This window comes from Urocitellus parryii, chromosome 3, assembly GCF_045843805.1.
Source record: "Urocitellus parryii isolate mUroPar1 chromosome 3, mUroPar1.hap1, whole genome shotgun sequence".
Taxonomy (NCBI): domain Eukaryota; kingdom Metazoa; phylum Chordata; class Mammalia; order Rodentia; family Sciuridae; genus Urocitellus; species Urocitellus parryii.
In genome coordinates this window covers 218,060,520-218,067,328 of record NC_135533.1, presented here as the reverse complement: position 1 = coordinate 218,067,328, position 6,809 = coordinate 218,060,520, and positions in this window count along the sequence as shown.

Genomic DNA, 6,809 nt, shown 5'->3' with positions numbered 1-6,809 from the left:
CTGGCCCAGCCTCCCAGGGCTTCCTGACCCTGGTGGCCCACCGCAGGGACCTCGGGGGCTGGGGAGTAGGCTGGTGTGGGACCCAACCCAGTGGGCAGTGGACAGGGGCAGCAGAAAATGGAAGCTGAGGACCCCCAGGTCGGGAGGGGATGGGACTTGGGGGACAGGAATGTTTTCTCTGGGTCATTTGCTCCCAAATGGGAGAACAAAGAGCTTCCCAGAGAGGCCACTGTCCCATTGCACCTCCCAGCTCTGTCCAGGCCCACGGAGGCCTCTGGGGTGGGAGGGGCCAGGACCGTGGCCTGGGACACAGAGAGGGCCTGGCGCTGGGGGTGGCCAGGAGGGCCGTGGCCAGGGCCTGGCACTGGGGGTGGCCCAGGGCACTGTGGCCAGGGGGTGAACCCTGGGTCAGAGCCTGGGGGGTGGAGGAATCCCAGGCTCTCAGAGCTTTGCCTTGGCCCCTCTCCTCCCTGGCCTCGAGCAGAGCAGTAGCAGGTGCCAGGGCACGCAGGGCTCCCAGGGAGCCGTCCCACCACACGCGGAACTCAGAACGCAAGGCCAGCCGCACAGCTCCATCTGATACCCCGTTTTACAGAGATGAATCCAGGCTCAGAGAGGGCAGCCACTTACCCAGGGCTGAACAGGAAAGTAGGATTGTCATGCAGACAAGAGCCCAAATGCAGCAGGGGGGTGGTCTGGAGGCTGGCCCTGTCCCCCAACCAATGCCCCACGCTCAAAATCTTGAAAAAGTCCTGCCTGCTGGGCCCAGCACTTCCGCATGGCCCCGAGTCCTGGGGAAAGTCCACAGCAGGGAGTCTGGGCTCCTGTCCTTCCGCTTCAGCCTGGCCAGGCGCCAGGGAGCAGTGTTGGCTCAGGGTGCAGCCTGACACCCTTTGGAATGGCCGAGGTCAGTGGGAGGCCTGGCTGGGGCAGGGCTGCTTTGCAGTGAATTGGCATTGATTGAGCACTGACTGTATGCCAGGTGCGCAGTTCGTGACTATTGGGGTACAGCAGTCAATGAGACAGTCAAGACCCCTGCTCCTGTGGGGCTGATGTCTTGAGGGAGAAGACAGAAACAGAACCAGTAAAGAAATCGTGCCACAAACGGCGTCAGGGGTAGGGGATCCTATTTTACTCTATTTCCACGGAGCTGGAGCCGGAACCAGGCCTTCATGCCAGCCCTGCCCCACGGAACCCCACCCGCCCTGCAATTTTATATAGAGAGGGGAAGGCACTGAGCAGCTGGCATCTGTGCACAGACTCAAAGAACCTGAACAGTCAGCCAAACCCAGGCCCAGGCAGAGGGCACCAGGGTGCAGAGGCCCAGGGGCAGGACCGAGTCTGGCATCTTGTGGGCACAGTAAGGAAGGAGCCCGCGTGGCTAGGACAGAGGGAGGAGGGGAGAGAGAAGGTGGGGAGGCAGAGAGGGCCTGGGGCAGGTGGTGCAGGGACTTGGGGGCCCTGGGAAGACTTGGCTTTGACCTAGAGGGAGGTGGGAGCCAGAGGGGATCCCGGAGGGCTCTGAGTCAGCTGCTCCTTCGCGCCCTCCAGTGGCTGCTGTGGGGAGGACAGGCTGCGAGTGAGGGCGGGAACTGGCACCAGGTGGATGGACTGGGCTGGGCTGGGGAGACTTTGGTAAACCGTGGCCTGTGCTGATGGCGGCAGATACCCACGTGATGAGGAAGGGCAGGGAGGGTTAAGATGGGGAGCCGCGTGGGGTGGCCACACCTGTCGTCCCAGCGGCTCGGGAGGCCGAGGCAGGAGGATCGAGTTCCCAGCCAGCCTCAGCGACTCTGAGGCCCTGAGCAGCTCGGGGAGACCCTGTCTCTAAGTGAAATACAAAATAGGGCTGGGGTGTGGCTCAGGGGTGAGGGCCCTGGGTCCAGTCCCCGGCACCACTGCCAAAAAGAACTTAGATAACAAAAAACAGACGGGGGCAGAGTGACGGGGCAGGGAGGGGACTGAGGGACACCCTGGGGTGCCAGGGCGGAGCCACTGGCCTCCTGGTCAGCCTCCTTTCTGAAAGGTCCAGGGTTGGGCTGGGGCGGCTCCAGAGCAGGGCCCTGGGTTCATCCCATAAACAAGAAGGTGAAGGCTGAGCAGGTGGCACCTGGAGTGCTCTGAAGTCACCCATCCACAGGGGGCCGGGGGTCACAGGCTGATCCCGCGTCACACACACGCTGCCATCGGGGTGACCTGGGCCCACAGACAGAGCAAGCCTGGTCAAGGCCACTTGGATGATCAGCTGCAGTCTCCCCAGGACAAAGTGATTTGCATTTGAACCTCTCCGCCATTTGCAGCCATTTACCAGGTTCCCAAGTGGCTCAAAGACAAGGAGAAGCACAGATGACCAGAGGGGCCCAGGGCTGGACTGGCGGGCACTCCACGCTGACCCTCGAGGGCACACTGGGGAGCCGCAGGGTGCTCCCGAGCAGGAACCCAGCTGGCGGTCTGTGCGCCCTGGGTGGGGGGCTCTCTGTTCAGCATCTCCTCCCAGCCCGTGCGGGCCTCACCACGGGATGGGGTTTGGTATGCAGCAGGTGCTCCATAAGTGAATACATAGCCTGGGGAGCCCTCTAAGACTCGAGCAGTGCACTTATAAGGGCAGAGTCAGGCGTGGCCGTGGAGTACATGAGGACGGGGCGGGGTCCTGGCGAACTGGCAGGGTGGGCCCCTGGGGCTGGGAGCCGGGACTGTGAGTCAGAGGTCAGCGCTCCGGGCCCTGCACCCGGCTGCTGCCCAGGTCAGAGGTGCAGTGTGGACCACTTGGGGGTGGACGTCCCTCCAGGAGCAGGACACCATGTCTCGCCTGCCTTTCCTGTGGGGCCCTGAGGGGAGGAACAAGCCCTGGGTGAGTCCAGGCAGCCTCTAGAACTCTCTGCCCACCTGCACCCCGCCAGGCGCCCCAGACCCGGGGGACCCTGCAAGGCCAACCCCGGGACGTCCCTCCCTTCCCATGAGACTGGTGGCAGGTCCTGCTGCTCCCGGACCTGGCCTTCCTTGGAACCCTGACTGGCTCCCGGACCCTCGCCCGCCCAGGGCGCCCCAGCCCCCCAGAGAAGCCCCCAGGGACAATCTCCAAACCACCTGCCCCACCATCGGGACGGCGGGGCCCCAGGAGGACAGACCCTAAGGACAGGCAAGACCCCCCAGCTGGGTGGGGGGCAGGAGGCCTGCTCCTGGTCCCCCCAGGTGACCCCAGACGTAGCTAGGACTCGCGTGCCAGGGACGGCCATGGGAGCACAGGATCCTGGGACCTTCACTTCAGGTGGTGTTTCTTCTTTCTGCACCAAGGACTGAACTCAGGGGCACTTAACCACTGAGCCACGTCCCCAGCCCCCTCCCTTTTTTGTGTGCAAGGCAAGCGCTCCACCAGCTGACCTGTACCCCCAGCTCCTTTTTATATTTTATTTAGAGACAGGGTCTCACTGAGTTGCAGGGGGCCTCGCTATATTGCTGAGGCTGGCTTTGAACTGACGATCCTCCTGCCTCAGCCTCCTGAGCTTCGTGGGTGTCAGGCACATGCCACGGCGCCCCGCACGATTCATGACAAATGACGCCTGTGCGGCCAGCCGGCGGGGACAAGGCTCGATAGGGCTGGGCGGCGGCACGGGGTGCCATCCAGGCCAGTGGGTCCCTCTGGTGGAGCCAGGAGCCGGGGAAGGCTCAGGGGATGGAGATGGCCGTTGTCCTGTCTGCGCTCTGTGGACGTAGTCACTGTGCCCCGCGGACAGGCCCACTGTCCTGGGACGATTTAAAACCAGGAGAAGCCACAGGCCTGGGCCTTGTCCTGCCCCGTCCACACCAGGCAGAGGCTGACCTCCCCAGGAGCCCTGTCCCTTCCCCTCTCCTACCTCCCTCTAAATGTCCCCACACGAGAAGCTCACCTCAGCCTTCCCGAGGCTGGGAATCCCTGGTCTCCCATGACTCCTCGGCAGCCCCTTCAGGCTCTGGTTTCCAAAGTCCCAAGGGTCCACCCCATGGCCCCTCTCCTGCCTCCACCTGGACCCTCCGCCCTCCGCCTGATCCCGCTCCTGCCTCACCCAAGCCTGTCCTCCCTGCAGCCACCAGAGGGCACCTGTGAGCACTTGCGTCCTCCCTGGCTCCGCCTCTCTGGTTCCACCTGTGTCCTCCCCCACCCAGCCTCCCTGCCTTCCTCCCCTCTCTCCACCTGTCCTCGGCTGCAGCCCTGGGCTCTAGCTGTGCCTCCTCCTGCCCCGGCCTCTGCCCAGAGGCCCTCAGCCGGGAGCACCTCCCCCAGCTCCCAGGGCCCTCTGCCCCTCCTGCTGTCTAACTGCCCTCGGCCTGGGTGCCTGTCACCTGGCCTCTCCTGTCACAACCCAGGCCAGGGCCACCTCCTCAGAGCGGCTCTCAGGAGTCCTCCTGCGCCTCATTCCCCTCTGACTCTCCCAGGACCATCTGTCTCCCTGGGGACCACAGGCTTTCTTGAGATAGGGACTGTGTCCCTTCAGGACCCGTCTCATCAGCTGGGCATTGTGTACACAGTGGGCGCTCCATAAATGCTAAAGCAACGGGCCAGAGCCCAGCGGGCTGCTGTTTCTTCAGGGTGTTCTTGGGTTTCCGACAGACCCGGTAGGTCACGGGGGGTGACCCCAACCTCCCCCGGCCCAGGGACAGTCAAACAGCCTGCGTCCTCTGCCCCCCACCAGCCGCCAGGGCCCCGTCCTCCGGTGGACACGCCCCGCGGGGACGGCAGCCCCGCCCACCCCGCCCTCGGGTTCCCGCGGACAGCGACCTGCGGGGGACCGACTCTCAGCCCTGCAGGGCTTTGAGCAGAGCCCTGCCTGTCCCCACCAGGGGCCAGGGGCCCTTTTCAGCTGCAGAAACCTTGAGACACCAAGTGTCCCCTCCCCCCCAGAGACCCTGGTTTGGGGGATGGAACAGGGCCCGCATCCCGTGCTGCCGCGGGTGGGGCGGGCGGGCGCCAGGCCAGCACCCACGCACAGCCACCTGCTGGGGCGGGAACACAGGACCTGTCCCCGTGTCTGTCGCCAGCTGGACTCCGGCAGGTGCAGCCTGGATTCCCGGGTGGGGCCGGCAGCCCCCCACCCGCGGTGCTGCCCCCTGTGGCCGATGTGGGGGGCTGAGCTGCCCAGGTTATCCAGTAGGTGCTCAGCAAGCCCGAGTGTGGGTGGAAGGTGTTGTTTTCTGAGGATATATTCCACTCATTTATGTTTAGGTGGTGCTGAGAGCGGAACCCAGCGCCTCGCCCACACGGGCAAGTGCTCTGCCCCGAGGCCCACCCAGCCTGAAGGTGTTCTTAATTTCTTGTTTAATAGAAGTAGATGGACACCGAGCCTTGATTTTCTTCCTTTATGTGGTGCTGAGGGTCGACCCAGAGCCTCCCGTGTGCGAGGCAAACGCTCCAGCTCTGAGCCCCAGCCCCAGCCCAGGGGAAGGGGTTCTGCATTGGGTGAGTAGGGGCTGGGGGCCATTTACTGAGCACCCAGGGAGCTGCGGGCCATCTCTGGGCCTTTCGCTGTCTACTGGGCGGCTGTGCAGAGCTCCGGGAGACCGTGCCTCTGTGGCTTGGGCCCAGCCTGAGGCAGGTTCAGTCAACACCCCCATTTGCAGAAGGGAAACTGGGGTGCAGGGCTGGTCCGCTGCTTGCTGCTGAGAGGCAGTGGCATGGGGTAGTGGGTCACATTACTGTCTTACTCCAGGCCCCTTTAATCTTCCAGTCCACTCTCTGATGTAGGAGCCATTATTTCTCCCAGTTACAAAGTGGAAATTGAGGCCCAGAGAGGGGAAGTAACTTCCCTGTGGTCACACAGTGAAGAGGTGAAAAGGCTGGGATTTGAGTCCTTCCGCCCTGAAGTTCCCAGGAGGCCTCCAGAGGCGATCTGGGAGAGGCTTATTCTAGTAGGCGGTGGAGGGTCCCTGAGGACCCTTGGACTGGTGCTTTGGATAGAATTTCAGGAAGGGGTAAGAAGTCATTTTGGGGGCCTTCAAAGTTTCCAGCCGATTGAGGGGCTGGCCTTGCACTCGGGCAAGCGCTCCACCGCTAAGCTACACCCTGGGTGCTCGGTAAACTTCTATTTTGAGACTGGGTCTCCCTAACTTCCCTGGGGCTGGCCTTGAACTTGTGATCCTCCTGCCTCAGCCTGAGCTGCGGGATTACGGGCTGGGCCCTCATGTTTTCACTCTCTCCTTGGCACACCCTTGACCGACTCTCAAAACCCTACCTGCAGTGCCGCCGCTGGGCGCCTCCCTCCTCCCAGCCTGGACACCACCAACCCCAAGCCTCAGGGGCAGGTGGGCGTGGCCACAGCTGGGCGCAGGTGTCTTTCTCTTCCCGGGGGAAGCCCTGTGGGGAGGAATCACTGCCAGCTCCCCAGCGCAGGTCACTCCTGCGCCCACCCCAGGTAGCAGCTCTGCTGGCCCCGGCGGCCCTTCCTGGTTCCTACCTTCCCCACCACCTGGGAGGGTGAGGCCCACCTTCTCTCCCGGAGCCCAGGGCATTCCCTCCGGTGCCCCCCTCCTCGACCTCCCTCTGCAGCTGGGGTCTGGGCAGGTGGGAGCGGAGGGGCCTCGGTGCTGGCCAAGGTGCCTCTGGAGAAAGGCGGTGCTGCTGGCCTCCCGGGCCTCGGTTTCCTGGAGACTGGCCTCCTGGGGACGGGGTGGCCCGGGAAGCACCACAAGCTCCTGGTCCCGGAGGCCTCCCAGAGGAACCTCGAAAAGTGCCCCTTTCGCAGATGGGAAAACCTCCCAAGTCTCCGGCTCCGTTCCGAGCGGCAACCCCCTGCCGGGTCTTCCTCCCAGCCGGGTCCTGCGGGGCTCCGGCCCCA